Source organism: Pinus tabuliformis, chromosome 7, assembly GCF_031772625.1.
Source record: "Pinus tabuliformis cultivar Carrire ecotype Pingquan chromosome 7, CPIR1, whole genome shotgun sequence".
Lineage (NCBI taxonomy): Eukaryota > Viridiplantae > Streptophyta > Pinopsida > Pinales > Pinaceae > Pinus > Pinus tabuliformis.
The window spans coordinates 909,711,852-909,725,614 of record NC_142293.1 but is presented as its reverse complement, the minus strand read 5'-3'; the positions used below and the strand labels follow the sequence as shown (position 1 = coordinate 909,725,614).

The window sequence follows — 13,763 nt, the reverse complement described above, 5'->3', positions numbered from 1 at the left end:
ATTGTATGCGGAATCAACTGGTTCGGATTGATCCTAACCATACCATATCAGGTGATTATGAAATGAATCACTTCCCCCCCCCTTTTTTTTTTTTGAAAAGGAACAAAGAGATCACAGTTTACAGTTCATTATAAAAATAAATTAAAAAAGAGGATCTTCCGCTAGGAGATCAACCTTCCGCTACGACATCAACAATGCCATAAGCTTGGGCTTCTGTTGCTGACATAAAAACATCTCTGTTCAGGTCCCGTTGAATTACCTCTCCGGGTTGGTCCGTTCTTTCTATATAACATCTGGTTATGTAATCGCGAAGCATCGTTACGTGTTTCGATTCGTTATGAAAATCTGCAGCCGATCCGTCATAATAGGAACTAGCAGGTTGGTGGATCATAACCCTAGCGTGAGGTAATGCTATACGTTTAGGCATTTCTCCCCCGATTAGGATGAAAGATCCCATTGAAGCAGCTACCCCCATGCATATTGTATGTACATCTGGTACTATTGCTTGCATCATATCGAAAAGACCTACCCCTGGTATTACTGATCCACCGGGACAGTTGATAAATGAGAAAATATCTTTAGTTGAATCTTCTGCACTCAAATATACCATGAGACCCATGAGTTGATTTGCAATCTCGTGATTGATATCCTGAGCCAAAAAAAGTAATCTCTCTCGATAAAGTCGGTTGTATAAGTCGACCCAAGTTGCATCTTCATCTCCAGGGGCTCGGAAAGGCACTTTTGGAACACCAACGGGCATTTGTTTTAATGGAAAGAAGTGAAGCACTATACTCTAATATGGGAACGTAAAGTATATGAAGTTGTGTAACATATGAACTCTGGATGGATGGTATAGGGGAGGTTTTGAACCTATCTGGAAATAGAGCTTTAGATGGATCAAAGATCCATGTAAAAGATCCTTCCATTATTCGAGTTGATAATGTAACGAATCACACTTTTACCGCTAAACTATACCCGCCACGATCCGATTGTAACATACGGATCGATCTTTTGTCCAACCAACCCATTTATATTTTTTTGAGTCTTTTCCGGATAACTTCGATCAGAGAACGATAAGCCCCATTCACTATTTAAATTATCAAAATTATTTAAATTATCAAAATTATCAAGTATGAAACATTTTGTATAATTTGAGTCCATAAAGTATTTTTTATCGGAACTGGGCCGATGGATCACAAATATAGATTCCGTAAATTGCTTTAGAGTTGTTTTAGTTGCAATATTTAATTTCTGAAGGGACTCCATTTTATCGATAGGCAAGTTTATTGAAAAAAACCTTGAGGAAACCAAGAATTCTTGTAATATTATTGACAACTTCCCGATCACTTTCATATTATAAAGAATAGATTGGTGGCCCCTATCGTCTAGTGGATCAGGACATCTCTCTTTCAAGGAGGCAACGGGGATTCAACTTCCCCTGGGGGTACCATGATCCATTCGTTAGGTATCCTAAATAATTTTAAATTACTGTCTTGTTCCTGGGTCGATGCCCGAGTGGTTAATGAGGACGGACTGTAAATCCGTTGGCAATATGCCTACGCTGGTTCAAATCCAGCTCGACCCAACCAATATCATCAATACCAATCTATCGGTATGGTTATATTCATGCTAATCATGAATGAAAAGATAATTGGTTATTGAACCCCGACATCGATATCTATTCATATCGTAGATGCCCAATTCCGTATGAATCGATACATTTCAAAAATGAAAGAGAAGGATAAGATATTTAATCGACCTAGCACTCGCATAATCTATATGACCTATCTAGCACCTATCATGAAATAAATATTATCTAATAGTAGGTGAACTGTACTGTATTGGGATTGTAGCTCAATTGGTTAGAGTACCGCCCTGTCAAGACGGAAGTTGCGGGTTCGAGTCCCGTCAGTCCCGATCCAATAGTAAGTGAACTGTGAATGATCATGTCAGGATCTGGACGGACTAGTCCTTATCATTCCAGGGTCATGGGGTGGGCCTCTGGATAAATTCGATATGGGATACTTCTTTCTATATCATCACCGAAGCGGGATAGATTCACAATTCCATCTAAATCGTGGAGATCCAAGCAAAATATCTCTCATGTATGACGAACGTCTTCTGGAGGAGCATAAGGTTCTTATTCGTACGAATCCTATTCTTTCGAAATTATACCAGACATGTGTTGATCGGAACGTTTTCTGGTGCACGTAAGTTTTTACTACTAGTCTTATCAAAAGTGATCGTATTAGGTTATACTATTTCCATCGAAGAATTCATTCAATCCATTAGTTAGATTCCGTTACTCGAACCAATTCTATCAATGACATACATCTATTTCATGGATCTTGAAAGAAAGATTCATTCATCTCTATGAGATCAAAATGAGATCAAATCTCGAGCTATTTTTGAACAAAGTTAAAATAAGGAGATCATGGAAGTAAATACCCTTGCATTTATTGCTGTTCTACTGTTCCTTGCAGTTCCTACTGCTTTTCTACTTATCCCTTACGTCAAAACGGCCAGTGCAAGCAGTGGAAGCAATTGATTTTGATGAAAATCAATTGATTGCTGATCACTAGATAGATCTTTATGATCCAGATCATAAGTATAAAATAGGTTATGAGATCTTTTATATTACAACAATATAGGGTGGATCTATTGTATTACAACAATACAGGGTAGGGATTGCTTTTAATTTTTTTTGAAAAGAAAAGAAGAAGTAGTACGGAGGAAAAGAATATCTAACCTTTTCTTTTGTACTACTTCTTCTTTTACACCCATATATGGATAAATATATCTTAATGGTACTTATCCATATATGGTAAATGTAGGATGAAGGACCTCGTACCATAAAATAGCGGAGCTGATCACATCACCTTCTTCCTGCTCCTGGAAAAATAGACCCAATGCAGACAGACTTAATTCTGAACGTACTTGCGGATTCTTTAGGATCAAAGTTGAACATCTTTTTTTCGGTACGAACATCTATATCTAGCACATGTTAGATATAGCACTTGAAATGGTATATGAAAAAGCAAAGGAATCTATGACTTAGACTTATGTCCCATATTTTTCCGAGAACGGAATTCATATCAGATCCGATCAATTCAATTCGGAACCATCCGATAAAACAGGGACTCTTTCTATTCCTACTAAGAAAGAGAAGAGAGATCGTTCTTCAGTGGAAGAAATGATATTATCGACTCATTCTAGAAAAGAACTAATGAATTCAAACCTGTTGAAGAAAATAAGATTTTTCATAGGAAAATGATAATGATAAGGGATTACGTACATCCCTTACGGGGATAAAGAGGAAATAATTCCATGTAGAGTGTTTCAATTTGGAACGAAGATTCAATATTACTGGATCCTTATGGAACAGAATATATTACCATGCATGATATGGAAGGAACGCAATAATTGATTCTTAAGCATTACCATTATAGCCCACTTCTCCCCCATACTACGAGTGAAAGGGAAAATGTAAAAACTACCATTAAAGCAGCCCAAGTTATACCGACTATATCCATACGGATCATGTTCTCTAAAAAATAATGATTTCATCATCGAGATGATAAGGGAACTATTAACCATAGTGCAAAGTTGAAGTTGAAATGACCACCTTTGCATTCTGAACGTTACTGACGTTCGAGCTGATATGAGAGATCAATAAATCCATTTGTTCATTGACCAACAAGTTACTATAACTAACTCGAGGGTCGTACATTCACGACGGAATCGGGATCAAATGTACGTAACTCACTATCTATATTGGTAATATGTACCAATATGTCTCCAGAGGTTCTGTAATGGAAATACAGACTTTTCCTTCCATTTACTTACCTCAACAAGGCGACACCCGGATTCGAACTGGGGATATTCCTCCCGCTCCCACCTCTCCTTCTTCTTCAATAAAAATAAAAATCTTTCGGGATAGCGAGTATTGTCCAGAATCTCTTCGAGATTTAAACCCATAGCTGATAATAGAACTGGAATAGATATTTTTTGTTTTCTGCTTACACGAGCCCATATCCTTTCTCCCACATCGATCTCTAATTTCGATCTTCTTCCCCAATCTGAAATCAGAGTGCCAGTATATATATAATTAATTCTATTATGGTCTAATTCCGAACGGTAATAAATACCAGGACTTATTAATATTTGATTAACTACGACTCTGTAAATCCCATTTACTACAAATGTTCCATGGGAATTCATTAAAGGAATATTTCCGAGAAATACAGTTTGTTTCTGTATCTTCCTACTATTCCTCCGAATCGATCTTGCTGGTACATATAATTCAGAGTAATATGTAAGGGACTGATATACAGCATCTCTCTCTTTGATGAAAGGTTCTGCTAATTCATATTCATTACCAAAAAGCCTGAATTCAATTTCTTTATCTATATCCTCAATTTTTGGAAAATTATGAAGTTCTTCCATCAAGCCCTGATCGATAAAACGAATGAATTCAAACCTGTTGAAGAAAATAAGATTTTTCATAGGAAAATGATAATGATAAGGGATTACGTACATCCCTTACGGGGATAAAGAGGAAATAATTCCATGTAGAGTGTTTCAATTTGGAACGAAGATTCAATATTACTGGATCCTTATGGAACAGAATATATTACCATGCATGATATGGAAGGAACGCAATAATTGATTCTTAAGCATTACCATTATAGCCCACTTCTCCCCCATACTACGAGTGAAAGGGAAAATGTAAAAACTACCATTAAAGCAGCCCAAGTTATACCGACTATATCCATACGGATCATGTTCTCTAAAAAATAATGATTTCATCATCGAGATGATAAGGGAACTATTAACCATAGTGCAAAGTTGAAGTTGAAATGACCACCTTTGCATTTTGAACGTTACTGACGTTCGAGCTGATATGAGAGATCAATAAATCCATTTGTTCATTGACCAACAAGTTACTATAACTAACTCGAGGGTCGTACATTCACGACGGAATCGGGATCAAATGTACGTAACTCACTATCTATATTGGTAATATGTACCAATATGTCTCCAGAGGTTCTGTAATGGAAATACAGACTTTTCCTTCCATTTACTTACCTCAACAAGGCGACACCCGGATTCGAACTGGGGATATTCCTCCCGCTCCCACCTCTCCTTCTTCTTCAATAAAAATAAAAATCTTTCGGGATAGCGAGTATTGTCCAGAATCTCTTCGAGATTTAAACCCATAGCTGATAATAGAACTGGAATAGATATTTTTTGTTTTCTGCTTACACGAGCCCATATCCTTTCTCCCACATCGATCTCTAATTTCGATCTTCTTCCCCAATCTGAAATCAGAGTGCCAGTATATATATAATTAATTCTATTATGGTCTAATTCCGAACGGTAATAAATACCAGGACTTATTAATATTTGATTAACTACGACTCTGTAAATCCCATTTACTACAAATGTTCCATGGGAATTCATTAAAGGAATATTTCCGAGAAATACAGTTTGTTTCTGTATCTTCCTACTATTCCTCCGAATCGATCTTGCTGGTACATATAATTCAGAGTAATATGTAAGGGACTGATATACAGCATCTCTCTCTTTGATGAAAGGTTCTGCTAATTCATATTCATTACCAAAAAGCCTGAATTCAATTTCTTTATCTATATCCTCAATTTTTGGAAAATTATGAAGTTCTTCCATCAAGCCCTGATCGATAAAACGACAAAATCCTTCAAATTGTATCTTACCAAATTCAGGGATTGTAAACGCTCCCTCATTTTCATCTAATCGCATTGGAAGTTTCCCATCTGTAGAAAAATCTATTAAATTATTCCCGATTGATCTATATGGATCAATCCGACAAAAAAGATTCGGATGTATATTCAGTCTTCACTATATCCCATGAAATTCTACCCGTATCCAGATATACTTCCAATAAAAAAAAAAAGGATAAGGAAGAGGTACTTTGATACTTTCTTCCAACCACGTGAAATGGAGCTATGAACGAATGAATCAAACCATTCTTAAATGTTAATCTCACTTAGAAAATTTCCTAATGAAAATAGTCAGATCGAAAGAAAGACGGAGAACAAATTAGATCCATTTCCTTTATGGTTGACTTTAGCATACATCTCATACTATACTTAAAGGACGGACGAATGACTTGAAAGGACAAAAGATTCGATCTGTCCATGGGATTCCCATATCTCGGCGACATAGCCAAGCGGTAAGGCAGAGGACTGCAAATCCTCCATCCCCAGTTCGAATCCGGGTGTCGCCTTGTTGAGGTAAGTAAATGGAAGGAAAAGTCTGTATTTCCATTACAGAACCTCTGGAGACATATTGGTACATATTACCAATATAGATAGTGAGTTACGTACATTTGATCCCGATTCCGTCGTGAATGTACGACCCTCGAGTTAGTTATAGTAACTTGTTGGTCAATGAACAAATGGATTTATTGATCTCTCATATCAGCTCGAACGTCAGTAACGTTCAGAATGCAAAGGTGGTCATTTCAACTTCAACTTTGCACTATGGTTAATAGTTCCCTTATCATCTCGATGATGAAATCATTATTTTTTAGAGAACATGATCCGTATGGATATAGTCGGTATAACTTGGGCTGCTTTAATGGTAGTTTTTACATTTTCCCTTTCACTCGTAGTATGGGGGAGAAGTGGGCTATAATGGTAATGCTTAAGAATCAATTATTGTGTTCCTTCCATATCATGCATGGTAATATATTCTGTTCCATAAGGATCCAGTAATATTGAATCTTCGTTCCAAATTGAAACACTCTACATGGAATTATTTCCTCTTTATCCCCGTAAGGGATGTACGTAATCCCTTATCATTATCATTTTCCTATGAAAAATCTTATTTTCTTCAACAGGTTTGAATTCATTAGTTCTTTTCTAGAATGAGTCGATAATATCATTTCTTCCACTGAAGAACGATCTCTCTTCTCTTTCTTAGTAGGAATAGAAAGAGTCCCTGTTTTATCGGATGGTTCCGAATTGAATTGATCGGATCTGATATGAATTCCGTTCTCGGAAAAATATGGGACATAAGTCTAAGTCATAGATTCCTTTGCTTTTTCATATACCATTTCAAGTGCTATATCTAACATGTGCTAGATATAGATGTTCGTACCGAAAAAAAGATGTTCAACTTTGATCCTAAAGAATCCGCAAGTACGTTCAGAATTAAGTCTGTCTGCATTGGGTCTATTTTTCCAGGAGCAGGAAGAAGGTGATGTGATCAGCTCCGCTATTTTATGGTACGAGGTCCTTCATCCTACATTTACCATATATGGATAAGTACCATTAAGATATATTTATCCATATATGGGTGTAAAAGAAGAAGTAGTACAAAAGAAAAGGTTAGATATTCTTTTCCTCCGTACTACTTCTTCTTTTCTTTTCAAAAAAAATTAAAAGCAATCCCTACCCTGTATTGTTGTAATACAATAGATCCACCCTATATTGTTGTAATATAAAAGATCTCATAACCTATTTTATACTTATGATCTGGATCATAAAGATCTATCTAGTGATCAGCAATCAATTGATTTTCATCAAAATCAATTGCTTCCACTGCTTGCACTGGCCGTTTTGACGTAAGGGATAAGTAGAAAAGCAGTAGGAACTGCAAGGAACAGTAGAACAGCAATAAATGCAAGGGTATTTACTTCCATGATCTCCTTATTTTAACTTTGTTCAAAAATAGCTCGAGATTTGATCTCATTTTGATCTCATTTTGATCTCATAGAGATGAATGAATCTTTCTTTCAAGATCCATGAAATAGATGTATGTCATTGATAGAATTGGTTCGAGTAACGGAATCTAACTAATGGATTGAATGAATTCTTCGATGGAAATAGTATAACCTAATACGATCACTTTTGATAAGACTAGTAGTAAAAACTTACGTGCATCAGAAAACGTTCCGATCAACACATGTCTGGTATAATTTCGAAAGAATAGGATTCGTACGAATAAGAACCTTATGCTCCTCCAGAAGACGTTCGTCAGACATGAGAGATATTTTGCTTGGATCTCCACGATTTAGATGGAATTGTGAATCTATCCCGCTTCGGTGATGATATAGAAAGAAGTATCCCATATCGAATTTATCCAGAGGCCCACCCCATGACCCTGGAATGATAAGGACTAGTCCGTCCAGATCCTGACATGATCATTCACAGTTCACTTACTATTGGATCGGGACTGACGGGACTCGAACCCGCAACTTCCGTCTTGACAGGGCGGTACTCTAACCAATTGAGCTACAATCCCAATACAGTACAGTTCACCTACTATTAGATAATATTTATTTCATGATAGGTGCTAGATAGGTCATATAGATTATGCGAGTGCTAGGTCGATTAAATATCTTATCCTTCTCTTTCATTTTTGAAATGTATCGATTCATACGGAATTGGGCATCTACGATATGAATAGATATCGATGTCGGGGTTCAATAACCAATTATCTTTTCATTCATGATTAGCATGAATATAACCATACCGATAGATTGGTATTGATGATATTGGTTGGGTCGAGCTGGATTTGAACCAGCGTAGGCATATTGCCAACGGATTTACAGTCCGTCCTCATTAACCACTCGGGCATCGACCCAGGAACAAGACAGTAATTTATAATTATTTAGGATACCTAACTAATGGATCATGGTACCCCCAGGGGAAGTTGAATCCCCGTTGCCTCCTTGAAAGAGAGATGTCCTGATCCACTAGACGATAGGGGCCACCAATCTATTCTTTATAATATGAAAGTGATCGGGAAGTTGTCAATAATATTACAAGAATTCTTGGTTTCCTCAAGGTTTTTTTCAATAAACTTGCCTATCGATAAAATGGAGTCCCTTCAGAAATTAAATATTGCAACTAAAACAACTCTAAAGCAATTTACGGAATCTATATTTGTGATCCATCGGCCCAGTTCCGATAAAAAATACTTTATGGACTCAAATTATACAAAATGTTTCATACTTGATAATTTTGATAATTTAAATAATTTTGATAATTTAAATAGTGAATGGGGCTTATCGTTCTCTGATCGAAGTTATCCGGAAAAGACTCAAAAAAATATAAATGGGTTGGTTGGACAAAAGATCGATCCGTATGTTACAATCGGATCGTGGCGGGTATAGTTTAGCGGTAAAAGTGTGATTCGTTACATTATCAACTCGAATAATGGAAGGATCTTTTACATGGATCTTTGATCCATCTAAAGCTCTATTTCCAGATAGGTTCAAAACCTCCCCTATACCATCCATCCAGAGTTCATATGTTACACAACTTCATATACTTTACGTTCCCATATTAGAGTATAGTGCTTCACTTCTTTCCATTAAAACAAATGCCCGTTGGTGTTCCAAAAGTGCCTTTCCGAGCCCCTGGAGATGAAGATGCAACTTGGGTCGACTTATACAACCGACTTTATCGAGAGAGATTACTTTTTTTGGCTCAGGATATCAATCACGAGATTGCAAATCAACTCATGGGTCTCATGGTATATTTGAGTGCAGAAGATTCAAATAAAGATATTTTCTCATTTATCAACTGTCCCGGTGGATCAGTAATACCAGGGGTAGGTCTTTTCGATATGATGCAAGCAATAGTACCAGATGTACATACAATATGCATGGGGGTAGCTGCTTCAATGGGATCTTTCATCCTAATCGGGGGAGAAATGCCTAAACGTATAGCATTACCTCACGCTAGGGTTATGATCCACCAACCTGCTAGTTCCTATTATGACGGATCGGCTGCAGATTTTCATAACGAATCGAAACACGTAACGATGCTTCGCGATTACATAACCAGATGTTATATAGAAAGAACGGACCAACCCGGAGAGGTAATTCAACGGGACCTGAACAGAGATGTTTTTATGTCAGCAACAGAAGCCCAAGCTTATGGCATTGTTGATGTCGTAGCGGAAGGTTGATCTCATAGCGGAAGATCCTCTTTTTTAATTTATTTTTATAATGAACTGTAAACTGTGATCTCTTTGTTCCTTTTCAAAAAAAAAAAAGGGGGGGGGGGAAGTGATTCATTTCATAATCACCTGATATGGTATGGTTAGGATCAATCCGAACCAGTTGATTCCGCATACAATACAGCTAGAATGCCCACTATTCAACAACTTATTAGAAATGCAAGACAGCCAATAGAGAATAGAAAAAAATCTCCTGCTCTTCGAGGATGTCCTCAGCGTAGAGGAGTATGTGCTAGGGTGTATGTGCGACTCGTTTGGATCAGAAACTTAAACAGACTGGGAAATTCTTACAACGGAATAACAGAAGAATTTTCCCGCTGTAATCAAGTAAAGATCCATCATCTAACCTTACCGGGGATGAAATTTATGGTTTCCATTGGTGCAAATCCAATCACCTTGATGTGGGATGAAAAGCAATTCCTCATTGGTAGCGAATGGTCATCAATCCATTGAGCGGGGAAATCATGCAAATTGAAGAAGCATAAAGTTTATGCTCATATTGCCGCGAGAACGGAACAACAGGGTCAGCTACCTGGCCAACCCCAGAATTACATGTCGTTACTGTATTAATAGATCTTGTAATGAGAGTATTTATTACTTAATGATTCAAGAGTAGAGCTGGAGATGGTAAACCGTACAAGTTACCGATAACATACTCATCTCATATTTCGGAAATGAATAAAAGGCTCCGGCGTATAGAGAGGACCTTACCGTTGGAGAAAGAACCATAGAAACGATGAAACCCATGATTTTTTCTCATTCTCAGTACAAGGTCCCAGTCCTTGCCTACCAGGAAGATGCCTATCCAAAGGGAATTATTGTTGGGAAGGTTGCAGTAGCAAAAGCCATTGGAACTTTTATTTTCTAAATAAGAAGAATCAGTGTTATTCTCAATGGACCAAACAAAACAAATGACTAACCGAGAAAAATATTAGCGATTCATGAGAGTAAACTTCAATGACCAGAGTGAAACGTGGATATATAGCTCGAAAACGTCGGAAAAAAATTCTTGCATTTGTATCAGGCTCTCGAGGGGCCCATTCGAAACTTTTTCGAACTGCTAACCAACGGAAAGCTAGAGCCTTAGTTTCCGCCCACCGAGATAGAGGTAAACGCAAGAGAGATCTTCGTCGTTTGTGGATTACTCGGATCAATGCAGCAGCTCGTGCCAATGGGGTTTCTTATAATAGATTCATCCAATATTTGTACAAGAGGCAGTTGCTTCCAAATCGTAAAACACTTGCACAAATAGCTGTATTAGATAGTAATTGCTTTTCCACCATCTTTAACAACTTATCGTATGATGAAATAGGTTAGGTATAGATGAAATAAATAGGTAAAGATGGAATGGATAGAACAGATTCTCCCGGAGAATTCCCTCCGGGAAGGTCGAAATATTGAAAAGTTTTTTCATATTGGATTGGAAATGAACGAAAAGAATTCAATCCAATTCTTTTCCAAAAATGAAATCCTGTTGACTTTTTCAACAATAGACTCAAGATCTGCATCTTTATCGAACATATATTCCAGCTCCGATTTGATTAAGGAGTAGGCTTATTTCCCATGGATCAAATTAGTTTTCATTATAAAGAAAATGTAACAAAGATAGAATACGAGCTCGTTTAATAGCGTTAGTCATTAGACGTTGTTGTTTTGAAGTTAATCTATTCACTCGGCCGGATAATATTTTTCCTTGCTCACTAATAAATCGACTAATTAGGCTCATATTTTTATAATCGATCCGATCTCCCGACCTAATAGGTGACAAATGTCTACGAATTGGTTTCAAATATCTACGAATTGGTTTCAAACGTCTGCGAATTGGTTTCAAATGTCTACGAAAAGATTGCTTGGGTTTATCCATAGTTTGTTTCATGAACCTTTTGAATACTATTTATTCAAAATCTTTTTTAAATATTGTTCCATTAAAGATCTTGTTGAAATACCATTTCTTTTTATATCTGTGATTTATTCCTATCCATGGGTAGTACGTTTAATCTCTTTTTTTTATCTCTCCATGAATGGTATGCTTGTAACAATAGGGACAAAATTTATTTGATTCCAATCGAATAGGTGTATTGCGTCGATTTTTCCGAGTCGTATATCTAGAAATCCCCGGGAATCTTTTATAAACACTATCTTGGGTACAACTAGTGCACTCCAAAGTAATTGTTACTCTTATATCTCCGCTCTTGGCCATAAACTTACTCTGAATATTGGTTTTGCTTTTCGACCTCAAAATAAAAAGGGAAAAAGGGATAGAAGTTGATAGCCGGAGATCCTACGGTGAAACATTTGAAAGTAAAAAAATGATTGATCAGGAGTGAGTTTTCAGTTTTACTTACAAAATTGAATGTGGAAAGAATCTTTAGATCGATATTTCTACTTGAATTCTACCCCCTTCCAGTCCTAAACTTAGATCCTTTTTGGGGCTGAATGCACTAATTTCTCCAAGAGGTAGGAGAAGTCAATCTAGCACAATCTTTTTTCCCTTGGCTTTAAGAAAAAAATTAAGAAAAGGAAAGAGAAAGAAAAAGAGCATCTGGAAAAAAACGATTGATTTCTATCAATAGGGCGGCTAAAAAACTGACGCATAAAATAGCTAACACAGGCGCTGTGGAAAGATAGGTCTTTAGATCTTGCATTGTAAATTCTCCTTATTGATCATAATGTGTAAGTGATTCAACCGTATCAATAGTATAGTTATGAATCCTAGAGAAAACTCGGAACTGATGAATATATATATAATGTGATCCGGGCTGTGGTCCTATTTATAGAAAAGGAAAAAGATGTTTCATCACCATAATTAATAGTGATATTCTAGATAATAGACCTTACATGTATAAAGTCTTTTCACTCACGAGACCGAAGAGAAATGAAGGTGGAAAAATGTGGGAAACATATTTCTAATTCTATAAAATAAAATTAAAATAACATTGTCTAATGATTAGAAGGGATGTAGCGCAGCTTGGTAGCGTGTTTGTTTTGGGTACAAAATGTCGCAGGTTCAAATCCTGTCATCCCTACCTTTCCCTTCTTTTCTATGGAAAGAAAGGAATGAAAGATCATTTGATATCGATTCGACGGGAACATCAAATAATTGAATCGTATCAGATGCGAAAGTGTTTTGCTCTAAGAGTATCAACAAAAGGTATTTTTCCTTCATCTCCGAATATTAAAGAAAGCGCTCTTAGTTCAGTTCGGTAGAATGTAGGTCTCCAAAACCTGATGCCGTAGGTTCAAATCCTACAGAGCGTGATTCTGTTCCTATCAAATCCAACCCTCAAAATTATCGATAATTCATTCCAACTGGAACGAGCAATGGAATCTGACCTCCTAGGAAAAGTAGGAGGCCAATGAAATTGGAGGATATTCCAGGATCAAATATCCAATTGATCACCACGTCGGTATTGTGAATATGCAGTTACGAATAATCCGGCCAAAGTTATAGGAATTAGACCTAACACAATTCCGGATGGCAAAGCCTCAATCATTTCTATTCAACGGAATAAGTAGGGATAATAGCTATACTGGATAGTACCCTTAATTTGCTATGAATCTCAATGATCAGAAATTTATATAGAGGGAATAAACAAAATTATTGAAATTGAAATAGTGAACTGAGAGGGTTTCCCCTTCCTTCATTTTGAATAAGTTGTATCTTGCTCGAACTAATGAATAGGACTAGGGTGAAAATGATAGAAGCCAATAAGAAACCGAAATAACTAATTATAGTTATAGTAGGCGTG

The 13,763-nt window shown here is 36.7% G+C and overlaps 4 non-coding genes across 4 annotated transcripts; 3 read left to right on the top strand and 1 right to left on the bottom strand.

Moving 5' to 3' along the window:
- The first annotated feature begins 1,501 nt into the window (after positions 1-1,501).
- Positions 1,502-1,585, top strand: TRNAY-GUA (transfer RNA tyrosine (anticodon GUA)). Its single transcript has one exon. It is a non-coding gene; the product is annotated as a tRNA-Tyr (tRNA).
- Positions 1,586-6,197: 4,612 nt separating this feature from the next.
- TRNAC-GCA (transfer RNA cysteine (anticodon GCA)) lies at positions 6,198-6,268 on the top strand. Its single transcript has one exon. It is a non-coding gene; the product is annotated as a tRNA-Cys (tRNA).
- Positions 6,269-8,547: 2,279 nt separating this feature from the next.
- On the bottom strand, positions 8,548-8,631 carry TRNAY-GUA (transfer RNA tyrosine (anticodon GUA)). The gene has a single exon. It is a non-coding gene; the product is annotated as a tRNA-Tyr (tRNA).
- Positions 8,632-12,966: 4,335 nt separating this feature from the next.
- Positions 12,967-13,040, top strand: TRNAP-UGG (transfer RNA proline (anticodon UGG)). The gene has a single exon. It is a non-coding gene; the product is annotated as a tRNA-Pro (tRNA).
- Positions 13,041-13,763: the final 723 nt, after the last annotated feature.